Below are 13179 nucleotides of genomic sequence, written 5' to 3'. Positions count from 1 at the left end.
AAGCAGTAAAATTGAACTCGTTACCTTTCCCCCTAACCTCTCCCTTCTTCCAAACTTTCATATTCCTGTCAAAGACACCATCATTCTCCCTTTGTCTCAGGCTTGCAATCTCGCCATTACCCTTCACTCCTTCTCACCCCACACATCCAATCAGTTACCAAATCTTGCTGTTTCTCTCTTCATGACATCTCTGACATTTGTTCTCTTCTCTCCATTCCTACAGATATCACGTTAGTTTAGGACCTCCTTGCTTCTGGTCTAGATGACTGTAACAGTCTTTTAATTGGTCTTCCCACATTAAGTCTCTCATCACTTCAGCCCAGCCTACACACTGCTGCAAAGGGCAGATTTGACCATGTGACTACCCTACTTAACTAACTCCAATTACTTCCTATTGCTTCTAGGATAAAAATGTTAAAGTCCTACACAATATGACTCCAACCTCTCTTTCCAGTCTCAGTGGACATTGTGTTTTCCCCCTCCCCAAGCCAAACTGGACTTCTTACTGTTCCTCATAGCCTGAACGTCATCTCCCATGCCAATGCCTTTGCACTGGAATGAATTCCCTTCTTATCCCCATCCCACAGAGTCCCTCTCTTCCTTTAAAATGAAACTAAGGTATTCTTTTTCTGCATGAAACTCTTCTTCATCATCATCCAGTTATCAGTTCCCTTATTGCCAGACTACTTTGTATTTTACCTCTTCGTATACATGTTATGTATTTACTTTATTTTTATGCTATATGTGTTTTTATCTGTGCTGGTCTCTTCCATTAGAATGTTAACTCATTGTGAGTATGGATTGTTTCACTCTTGTATTTGGATCTTTAGTGCCTAACAGAGTGCCTGGGACATAGTAAATAATAAACTAATAAATACTTGTTGATTGATTGAATATCCTTGACAGGTGGTCATTCAGTTTCCACATGAAGACCTTCTGGGTCAGAGGGTGGTTTCCTTCTTATTACGCTCTGTCTCTCATCCTTTCTTCAAATGAGTTATTCAGGTTTTTATTTGACAGTCAACATTCATAGAAAGAGATACAATTATTTATGTCAGGGAAAGACTCTTGGGGAAAGTGACAGACAAAGCTTCTGGCATCTTCCAGCCACAACAGATCTCCTCACAGCCCCATAGGGTGCCTAGCAGACCTTAGACCAAGAGCTGCCCAGGATACAGGATGAGGAGTTTCACACTGGAGAGCGGAAAGGGACGGCAGTTTATCCCTAACCCCCTGGCTCCACTATTGGGTCAGGGAGAAAACTGTAGGGTCTGGTAGTCTTGTTCCACAAAGTCAATCAAATTAATAGGAAAAAACTTTGAACAACACCAATGTCCTGCTGCCTGGCTAGCCCAAATCAATGTCTCCAGAGCTCTTGTTTCTATTGGAGGGGAGAGGATAAGCATAGGTGTGCCTAGGCTTTGTTTGGGTATTAGAGGAGCCTGTTATAGCACAAAAGAGAAAAACCAGGACCCAAGGTAGGCTGATGAATATTTATGCTTAGGGTCCATGGAAAAGATGTGGATCCACATGTCTGCTCACTCCAGTAGAGAAACCAGCATCTTCCCCTACATAGCAGATTCTTAAAAATATTTGTTGTGGTGAAATAAATTGTTGAGTTGCTGACTGCTTGAGTCTGTCACATTGTTTTTGTATAGCATGCACCAACTATGGTGCCTTGCACATAGTAGGTAGTAAGAGAGGAAATAGAATGTTTTCTTTGTTTTTTTGCAAAACAATAAGGGTTAAGTGACTTTCCCAGGGTTATATAGCTAGTAAATGTCAAGTGTCTGAGGCTGGTTTGAACTCAGGTCCTCCTAACTCCAGGGCTGGTGCTTTATCCACTGTGCCACCTAGCTGCCCTTGAGGAAATATAGTTTTGTTTTGTTTTTTTGTTTGTTTTAGTGAGGCAATTGGGGTCAAGTGACTTGCCCAGGGTCACACAGCTAGTAAGTGTTAAGTGTCTGAGGCCCGACCTGAACTCAGGCACTCCTGACTCTAGGGCCGGTGCTCTATCCATTGCGCCACCTAGTTGCCCTGGAAATATAGTCTTAAGAAAATCAGAAGATAGAGGTTTGAATCCTGGCTGTACCACTTACTATCTGTGTGGTCTTGTGCAAGTTACTGTACCTGTTAGGCCTCAGTTTCTTTTTCTGTAAAATGAAGGCTCAAGGTCGCTTCCGACTCTAAATCTGTAATCTGATATGATCCTTTCTGGGCCTCAGTTTTCTTATCTGTTAAGATGAGGTAGTTGGATGAGATGATGTTTAAAGTCCTTTATGGTCCCAAATCTATGATCCTTACAGATTTTTTTTCCGGTTGAATGAATGAATGACTGAATGAGGCTGCTATGCTCACCTAATTGGTACAGGATAATCCACCTATCCCACCTGACACAGAGTCATAGATAAGAGCATGTGTCTGGGCTGGGGTCTCCTGCCAGTTGCCTTTTTCATCATCAGCCTGGAGATAATGATAATTGCTTTAAGGTTTACAAAGTGTTTTATGTACATTATCTATTTTACCCTGACAACAGCCCTGGGAAGTAAGCACAACAGGCGTTATTAGCTCATAGGGTCGGTGTTCTGGAGCTGGAAGGAATCAATCCCCTTATTTTACAGTAGAGGAAACTGAGGTCCAGACAAGATCAATACCTTGCCCATGGTCACAAAGCTAGGATGTGTCAGAGGCAGGATCCAGACCTAAGTCTCTTCTGAATCTGAGTCCAGGGCTCTTTACATTACAAGACACTGCCTGGGATGCTCCGCAAGGAGAACGAGAGAGAAGGGACCCGCTTCTCCAATACAGTATCCCCTAAGACCCCTCTGCTTTGGCCAAGTCCTCATGGTCATCAAGCCAGATCCCAGGGAAGGGTCTTCCATGAACATGCATCTTCAGGTAGAACAGACTAAACATCTGTGGGATTCCTGGGATTCAGCTTCTTGGAGTTCCCAAATCCCAGCTTGTGCATCTTGTCCAGAGGGAGGGAAAATGAAAGCCAGGGGATTTCCAGAGTATAAAGTGCCACTGAGTGGTGAAAGAAGGCACTGCAGCGAGAGATGTGCCTGTTGGTTTAAGGAGTGCATAGCTACTACCTTACCCATCACTCCAGGAGGGTAGGAAAATATATGTGCAGAAAAGGCAGGTGGGTTGCCCAAAGATACATAGCAAGATACTGTTGGAGCTGGGTTTCCACTCCAGCATCCATGATTTGGAGTCAGAGGACCTTAGCCTGAAACTCATTCCTACCACTTAGCAGCTGTGTTACATTGAGAACATCATTTAACCTCTCTGGGCCCCAGTGTTTTCATCTGTAAAATGACAAGGCTGAACTAGATGACCTCTAAGATCCCTTCTACTCCAAAGTGATGATCCCAGGAGACTTTGCCTTCACCTTTCTGAGACCCTAAGCATCTCTAGTCCTGTGATCTCCTTAGAGCAAGGCTTCTTAACCTGGGGTCCATGAACTTGTTTTAAAATATTTTGATAACTGTATTTCAATATAATTTCTTTCCTTTATAATCTGATGTATTTTCTTTTTCTTTCTTTCTTTTTTTTTTTAAGTGAGGCAATTGGGGTTAAGTGACTTGCCCAGGGTCACACAGCTAGTAAGTGTTAAATGTCTGAGGCCGGATTTGAACTCAGATACTCCTGACTCCAGGGCTGGTGCTCTATCCACTGTGCCACCTAGCTGCCCCCGATGTATTTTCTTTTATGAATTTTAGAAGATTATTTTGAGAAGGGGTTCATAGACTTGACCAGACTGCCAAAGGATCTGTGACTCATGAAAGGTTATGAACCCCCTGCCTTGGGGTATATAATTTCTAATGTATATGATGTGTCTACATTGATCAGTGTATGACTTTTTTTTTCCAGGGCAACGAGGGTTAAGTGACTTGCCCAGGGTCACACAGCTAGTAAGTGTCAAGTGTCTGAGGCCGGATTTGACCTCAGGTCCTCCTGAATCCAGGGCCAGTGCTTTATCCACTGTGCCACCTAGCTGCCCCCAGTGTATGACTTTTTAATTTTAGGTCCAACTCATCTTTATCCCTGAGAAATAGGACATGGCCAGCAAAGCAGAGAATCTTAGACTGGAAGAAGTACTTCAGTTAAAATCTCTTCTAGAATCTTCCTACAAATAACCATCTAGCCTTTCTGACCATTCCCAGGGAGTTCCAGAAGCTCATTCACTCATAAAGTAACCCACTCAAATTGTGAAAGGTTCTCAGTTCTCTGTCTTCTAGTCATTGTCATTTCAGTTTCATTTTCAAAATGCTTCCTTAAACTGTTGAAATATGTACCCTCGCAACTTGCACTCGTTGCTTGTAGGTTGGCAATTTGGTGCCATGTAGGCTGTCTTCTCCTCCCAGAGGATAGATAGCTCTTCAACAATCCCAAAGCTACTATGCCTTCCTTCCCTTCCCTTGTCCAGGTGAATCATCTGTAGCTGCTTTAACCTTTCCTCATATGGAATTGCTTCCAAATCCTTTATTATTCTGCTAACTTACACGGAAGCTTACTCTTAGTGGGCATTTAATAAATGGATGTTGAATTCAAATAAATTGACTTACATGTAGCAGTTACTCAAGAAATGTTGATTGAACAGTCAGCCCCTCCTTTTGGAAACTATCTCCTTCCTTGAATTCAGAGGTAGTTTTCTCTTCAATCTCCTATTTTTCTTACTGTTTCTTGACCCGTCTTCTCCTACGTCTTTGTTCTATCAACTCCTGGTGTGTGTGCATGTGTGTAAGTACACACACGTGTGCACACATGCATGTATCTTTTCAGTCTCTATCCTCAGCTCTCCTCTTTTTTTATTTTACTTTTTTTCTTGATGTTCTCCACTCCCATGGAATCAACAATCACATCTCTGCAGAGACCAATCCACATTTATGCACCTGGTCTTTATATTTACCTTGAGCTCCAGTTCTTTCATGCTTAATGGCTGCTGGACATCTCCTGTATATCCTTCTTTTTTTTTTTTTTTTTTTTTTTTTGCAGGGCAATGGGGGTTATAGTGACTTGCCCAGGATGACATAACTAGGGTCAAGTGTCTGAGACTGGATTTGAACTCAGGAACTCCTGAATCCAGGGCCGGTGCTTTATCCACTGCGCCACCTAGCCGCCCCCTCCTGTATATCCTTCTGGTATTGCAAATTCTATGGGTCTAAAATGGAACTCATCATCTTCTCCTAAAAACCTATCTCTTCTCCCCTCCTTCCCCTCCTCTCCCCTTCCTCTTCCTCTCCCCGTGTGGGGAGTCATACCCTTACATGTGGGTGCTCTATCCAAAGGAATATAAATTTTGAGTGCTTATACTTCACAAGTACTTTGGGGTTTGGGAGCTAGATTTCCCTCCCCTGTTGATTAATTTTATCTTTTTTTTTTCCTTCAAAATAACTGGGACAATTCTTTTGTCTCATGTAGTTTTTCATTTATGATTTCTTGAAATATAGCTCTGAAAAAACAGACTTTGATAAAGCCATTGTGATTCAAATGGAGCTGCTTGAATATGCCTTTAAACCCCAATCCCTCTGGCTCTCACTGATTGGCCAATAAGAAGTCTCAGCCCGGGGTAGCTAGGTGCCATAATGGATAGAGCACAGGCCCTGGAATCAGGAGGACCTGAGTTCAAATTTGACCTCAGATACTTAACACTTACTAGCTGTTTGACCCTAGGCAAGTCACTTAACCCCAATTGCCTCACAAAAAGCAAACAAACAAACAAAAAAACAAAAAAGAAGTCTCAGCCTCACTTGCTCTTTGTTTGGTTTGTAATGGCTCAGACTGAGTGTAAATAGCAATTGTTTCTGTTTTGGCCAGATACTCTGAGGGTCTTTCCTTCTCAGATTGATTCTTTTGGGAAGTCACATTAGGCCATCTTTTGCCTCAGTTCTTACCTAATCTTTAATCACTGAATGGGTGTTACCTCAGACAAACTGAGACCTGGGAAAGACCTTAGCTTAAAAAGGCCAAGGTGTCTCACTGCATTCAGGGCCATTGCCAGTTGTCTTGATCTGTGTCTTGCCAGTGGATTCTGATGATTCTTGAGGAAAGAGTGAGGCTGATGATTTTGCATAACCCTGCCGCACTAAAATCCAAACCACTTGCAAGTCAAGACATCACCCCCCTCCCCGCATGTCATTCATTGATCCTTTTTGAGAACAAGGATGAACAACTCCTCTCCTCCCAACTTCCTTGTTTCTGTTTGATTCAATGTAATTTCATTCAAATTCAATAAGACATTGGCTGTTTGCTGTTCTTCATAGAACTTCTCTGCCTTTCAATCCTCTGTAACAGACTGAGTTTTTTTCATGGTAGTCTTTTTGTTAATATTTACTATGAGTGCTGCATATGAAATGACCAAATATTCCCATGAAATGATGTGTCTTGTTGTCTTTGAGTTCACCATAAAACCAACTCTGTCACTCTTTCGTTACCTCTCCAAGGAGAATCCATGAGTGACTATACCCAAGAACTCTAAGAGTGATAGTTCCACCCAGACCATCAGTTCTGATTCTAGCCCAATGCCCACCCCCCCATCATCCAGCAAACCTTTGGAGAAGGGGCCAGCCATCTCCATCAACTGACAATAACCCACCACATATGGATCAGATGAGCTAGCCTAGCTGAAACAGCAGGTTTTCCTGAGGGAGAGATAGAAGGTGGCATGTACTGGTCAGGTTAAGTCACCACTACCACCTTGATCATGACCCCTCTTTAGACTCTAATCGATTCAGCCTAGGACTCAGAACCCACGAGCCTTGGAAATAGCAGTGCTTCTGGCTCAGCTCTGATAGCCATCATCTGGGGAAGCAACCTCTTTGGAGATGTGACCTGGCAAGTGCAGTCATAGTTACAGAAAACTCAGAAAACAAATTTCTTGCCACCAAAGTCCTTGGCACTGCCAAACCAGCCAACATCAGAAACTGATATAATTTTATCTGTGAGAATGGCATTAAAGAGGAATTTATATCTGCTTTGTCACTTTGCCCTAAGGATCATAGGATCTTTCCATATGATTTGCAGCAGAAACTGGAAGGTATTCTATATGCATTATTAATATGTATTGTTTTCCCTGTTAGAATGGGAACTTCTTGAGAGCACAGACTGTCTCTCCTTTTCTATTCGTATCACCAGTGCTTAGCACAGGGCTTTGCATAAATAAGTGTATAATAAATGCTTTTTCTTCCTCCTTCCCTCCCTCTTTTCTTTCCTTCTTTCCTTCTTTCTTCCTTCCTTCCTTCCTTCTGTCACAGGAGAAATGAGTGCTTAGTGGGGGTCCTTAGGTATTCCTCTTTAAAGAATTACATTGGTGAAGTTAGGTGGCGCAGTGGATAAAGCACCAGCCCTGGATTCAGGAGGACCTGAGTTCAAATTCAGCCTCGGACACTTGATACTTACTAGCTGTGTGACCTTGGGCAAGTCACTTAACACTCATTGCTCTGCCAAAAAAAAAATTATACTCTCTCACACACAAATCCAATTAGAATAAAATAATCTTTTTGGGGGTGCTAGAGAAAGGAACCCAGAGATAAGTCAAACTTCTCTCAAGGGGAGATAGCACAGAGACCTGAGTCTCTGAGATACCTATCTCCTCAAACAGGAGAAAGGCCATAGCTTTTATATATGACAGATGGTGGAGGGACAGATGGGGTGATCATCTGACTGTGGAAAGTTCCCTTTGGGGGTGGGGGAAGCTGGAATGAGGGGTAGTGGTCTTGACTTCTGGAGTTATCTGTCCCCTTGGCACCAGTCAGGCAGCAGCCACGCCTAATAGGCTTATCTCTCTGGCTTCTCAAGGTGTGTCTGTCCTTCAGTTTAGCTGGCCAGTTTAAACTTTAATCCTGACCTCATAACCGTTCCTCCTTTCCTTCCTTCCTTCCTTCCTTCCTTCCTTCCTTCCTTCCTTCCTTCCTTCCTTCCTTCCTTCCTTCCTTCCTTCCTTCCTTCTGTTGTCCCTTCCTTCCTTCTTCCCTCTCTCCCTCCTTTCTTCTAGTTGTGACTTCCTTCTTTCTTCTGGTTTTATTCAAATGGAGACTGTCAAGTTCAATACCTATTCAGTCCCTCCAGCAGGATGTCTGCTTATTGCACTAGACAATGATCTTAAACCCAGAGTACCAATGGCTGAGTTAACATTTCTAGACAGTGTAAAACTGGGTGACCCTTAGTGCCTTCTTTGCTCTTTTCCACTCTGCCACTCATGCAGTGGCAGCAGAAGGACAGGACAGAGGGTCATTTTACATTCTCTTTGTTTCATGGGTTGCCACGGTCAAGGACCACTGACCAAATGGCCCAGCTCCTGCAGAGCAGCTTCTTTGTACTTGGCTAGGCTGGTCCTTAGAAAACAGATTCAGTCTGTTGCCAGGACCATACCTGAAGCCTTTCCAAGGGAAGAGAACCATCCAGAATTGTTGTTCCTCTGGCATAGCCTGCAGGAATCCCAGGTCACCTCCATGCCCTGATGCATTGGAGGAGGAAGCCCAATGGTGTGGACATTGAGGGACTGATGGATTCATAAGCTAAACTTAAGGAAAGGAAGACAACAAAGGCATAGAAAAAATTTTATATTTTATTAGGGGGATGGAGACTATATTTGTCATTTTAGACATAGAGTAAACTCCTAGGGGAACAAAATCCCTGTACCCACGCAGGTCCATACTGTCTCTACAATTTATAATCTTAGAGAGTTGCCTAGAGCAGAGGTGGTAAATTTGTTGGCAACACTCCCCAATGTGGACCACAAGAGATTAAAATGTAATTGGGAAATGTTTAACAAAATAAATAAATCTATTTAATTCATGGGCTAGTAAAACAGAAGGCATTAAAAATTTTTTAAACAAAATTAAAATATATCAAGGAATTTCCCTACAGCTATTAAAAAAAATAATGAGGAATTTGGAATAGATGACTTTTAAGGTCCCTTCTCATTCTAGAAGCTTCTTTATTAGAAGACACTGACAATCTCTTCCACACCCACTCCCACCAGACTGAGAATAGGACTGTCTGCTCTCCCAAGTCCACTGACAGCTTGGGTTTAGATAATGATCAGAGGGAAACAGCTAGCTAGCCTCGGGCTCTTACTGAGGCTCCATCACGGAATCAGCTTTCTATTCACTGCAAGTCAGCATTCCCTCATTGGGAGTTGGGGTGGGGAGAGCCTCAACTCAGGGATAGTGATATGAGTCTTTTTAGGGCCCTGAGGTGAGCCTAACCAGAGAGAAAAGAAGAGTTGTCTTAAATCTCTGTGGGCTCTGTGTTTTTTGTTGGGTTAAGTAAAATGTGCTTTATGTTTGATGTTTTGTTAGTCTGAGTACTTTGACAGTATGGGAGCTGAGGGCTCTTTTCTTGTTGTGGAGACCTAGACATGGGTCAAGTGCTGATGTGCCCAGGGAAATCTCTGGATGAGGCTCAAGCTAAAGAGAGATTGAATATGGTCCATGTGAACTGAAATATTCCGGGCCACAGGTTACATAAATCCCACCCATATTTAAAAGATTGTACTCTCTCTCTGAGCATCTCCTTCTTCTATCATCCAGCCCACGTGCTGGTCATGTTAAGTCACCATCCCATCCACCACGATGTCTCCCTCCTATAAACTTATCATCTGTATCACTCCCTCGGTACTGACATGGGGCTTAGGACGACCAGATAACAGGACAGACATATCAAGGAATCAAAGGAATATTTCAGGACAGACACACCTAAGAAATAAGGGAAGATAAAATTCTACAGCAGGAAAGTCATTTGAGTGTGGCTATTAACTGACCTGAGCTAGGAGACAGAGATGACTCCAGAGGTCAGGACTAGCATTTAAAAAAAAAAATAACCCCCCTCTGACTCTCAGGAAAGACTAGCATCCAAGATTTCCCCACCCTACCCCCCAAAATAACTTTCCATTTTCAGGTGATCACCCCATCTATATGATAGAAAAGTTTTTTACTTTTCTTCTGTTGGGGGTGGGGGAGAATGTTTGAGCCTTCCTCCCCAGGGGTAAAGTCTTTGACTTACCCCTCAGGTCACGTCCTCTAGAGCCAAACAAAAGACCATTTTAATTCTAATTGAACTGTGTGGCTAGAATATAATTCTTGGAAGGACCCCCACCCCATTTCCCCCCTGACAGTACCTACCACATTACCTTGCTTAAACTTTTTTGGTGGTCATATCCTGTCTTCCTAACTAGATTATACTCTTTTTTCCCCCAAGCAGGAACCACATCTTTGATTTTCTTAACATCTTGAAAATCCCTAGTACTTGTGTTAGGATTGGCAGGGCTGCTTATCCATCCATCTTGTGGATGGATGGACATAACTATGTTCATTTTTAAATGATCTGTAACTGCCAAATGTATTGTGATATGGCTGCTTATTCTAGAATGATCAATGATGGCAAATGTTTTATAACGTGACCAGCCAATAGAAATCCTAGGTTCTATTTATGACTGTATATAACCTTAGAGTTTGTTTACTATAAGGGACAAAAGGGAGAAGCCATTTTGACTGGGTGGGGCACTCCAAAGCAAGGGTCTATACCCAACTCATTTATACCTGCTGGCAGTCTGTGTTCCAAATGAGACATAGTTGACTGGCGAACTCCTCCTAGAGCAGGCGGGGCCGGAGAAAGTATCTGAACAAAAGAAGGTCATCACTCAAGTCTGATGGTTCCTAGGATTTGCAGCTGCTACTTCCTTCTTACCACTTGCCATTTGAATGCTTATAAATCTGGTAAATGTGCTATCAGACACTATGCCATGTGGCAACCCAAAGCAATACTCAATAAACGTTCATTGTGGATGATGATAATGGTATGATACACTCAGAGAACTTTGATATTTTGATGTGTTTATACACTTGTGGATGTGAGTGGGCACTCCATCTCCTTTCACAGATCACAACCCACCCTTTAGGGCACCCTCTGCTTCCTTTCCCATTACATCGTCAGGGCAAAAATGGGAAGGGACCACACAAAGAATGAAGGACTATGTCGTATGCTTTGTGGATTGCCTAGTGGCCAGCTTTCTGGGGATGCATCTCTATCTGTACTTTGCTAGACTGGTCCTGGAAGGGCAGACAGATGAGATGGTTCCTGGGGCCATAGTCAAAGCTTTTCCAGCTTGATAGAGTCTGCCAGAGTTTGAGCTCTTTTGCCATAGTCCTGGAGGACCTAGGGTCACCTCTAACCCTTGATGAGGCATCTGAAAATAGGACTAATATGGAGGATAGAGGAAATATAGGAACATATGCAGCAAAGTAGCAAATTGAATATAATCTAGTGTTGGTTGTATGGAACAGGTAACAAAGAATAATTACCCAATTGGTAATTCCTCTCTCCCAACTTCAATCACAGAAAAGACTAGTATACTTCTCATGTATCATTTTGTATTAAAATTATCTATGTATGCATTGTATTCTCCATTTAGACTGTAAACCCCAAGAGTGCAGGGACAATATCTTATCTAACCCCTGTATATCCCCCCCCAGCTCCTCTGCACACACAATAGATGCTTAATAAGTATATGTTGAATTGAATTTGATTAGATATAAAGATAGAAGGGGAGGGAATTGCTTGAAGCTGTCAGGGAAAGTTTTCATAGTGGGTATGGGAGCTGATCTGGACTTTGAAGGATAAAAATAGGCTTTGGATTGCAGGCAAAACAGGCTGAACAAAGGCACAAAGGTAGGAACCGTCATGATGTGTTGAGGGGACAATAAAGAGAGGTATTGTGGCTTAATAGAAAACCATTATCTCGGAGTGAGGGGGCTCAGGTTTGTCACTACCCCTCTCTGAGCTGTACTTTCCTTGTTTGCAAAATAAAAAGGTTAGACTAGGTGATCTCTAAAGTGTCTTACAGCTCTATGTCCTATGAGATCAGGTTGGCTGAGGCAGTGAGTTCATGCTAGGGAGAAAGTATTTATTAATCTTTATTGAATTGATCCTGGAAATGGAGAGAATAGGGGAGGGTAAGCAGAGTCCACTGAGAGTTCTGATGGGAGGAGAACTCAGTATATAGTATGAGCAAGGCATCTTCCTTTGAGACTGGAGAAAGGAATGAGAGAAGGGATGTGGAGACAGAAAAATGTTGAGACAAAGAGAAGAGTAGATGAGTCTCTCTGGAGTATCTACTGAAAATGAAGACAAGGGAGGGAGGGGGAACTGAGGTTTAATGAGAGCAGAGAAGGTCTGCAATAGCAGCTGTGGGTAGTGTTTGAGGGAGTCAATGAGAGATAAATAATATGATTGCCAGGCAATAGCAAGGGCCAGATTGAAGTTGGACAGCATCAATTTGTCACGGGCCAGGTTTATTCACAACAGCATGCTCTTTTTCCAGAAGAGCTTTGCAGTCCAGGAACAGGAGTGGAGAGAAGTAGACAATGGGATGGATCCAGGCTTGGGGATCATCATGGAAAGGGCAACAGCCAAGGAAGCACTAACATAATTTGTCCTAGTCTAGGTCAGGGACAGAGTCTGGAGCAGTCACAACAGCTGTGATGCTTGATGTTGAGTGACTCAGAAAGGAATGGAGATGAGCAGGTTGAATGAAGGAGGTGAATGAGATTAAAAATGCTTTTTTATGAAAAATATTAACAGACATGAGTATTTTAATATGCAAAGAAATCTAGAAAAAGAGGAGTGTACATAAAACTGTGAATTTCTATGATGTCATTTTGAAAAAGTGCATATTAAATTTAACCAGACACTTCTTTTTTTGTAAATACTTTTAATTTTTTCATTTATATATTTTTCTTTCTTTTCTCCCCCCTTTTTTCCGTCACCATCACTAGGTAGTGATGTTCTGTATGTCCTTTACAAAATAAAAGACCCTCCTTGTAACAAGGAGGTGAGTGAATTCAAATGAGTGGAGGAGAATGGTGGAAATGACAAGTACTGAGGCTGCAGACCCTGGTGTTGAGCTTGGACATTCACTCTTCTATGAAATGCCTGCAGCTTTGAATAGAATAATGATAATGATGAAAATATGTGAATAAGCAAAGAATCTGTCAGTTTATCAGTGTGGGGAATCCTTTCACTGAAGCAAATTACAGCTCATCTGTGACTTAGTAGATCAATTCGAGGGAGTTTCCCAAGGCACAGAGAGGTTAAGCAACCTGCCCAGGGTCACACAGCTGACGTTCGAGATAGAATTGGAACCCAAGGTCTTCCCAACTTCAAGATCATCAC

Source organism: Dromiciops gliroides, chromosome 2, assembly GCF_019393635.1.
Source record: "Dromiciops gliroides isolate mDroGli1 chromosome 2, mDroGli1.pri, whole genome shotgun sequence".
NCBI lineage: Eukaryota > Metazoa > Chordata > Mammalia > Microbiotheria > Microbiotheriidae > Dromiciops > Dromiciops gliroides.
The sequence above is the reverse complement of the archived record's forward strand: the minus strand, read 5'-3'. Positions refer to the sequence as shown.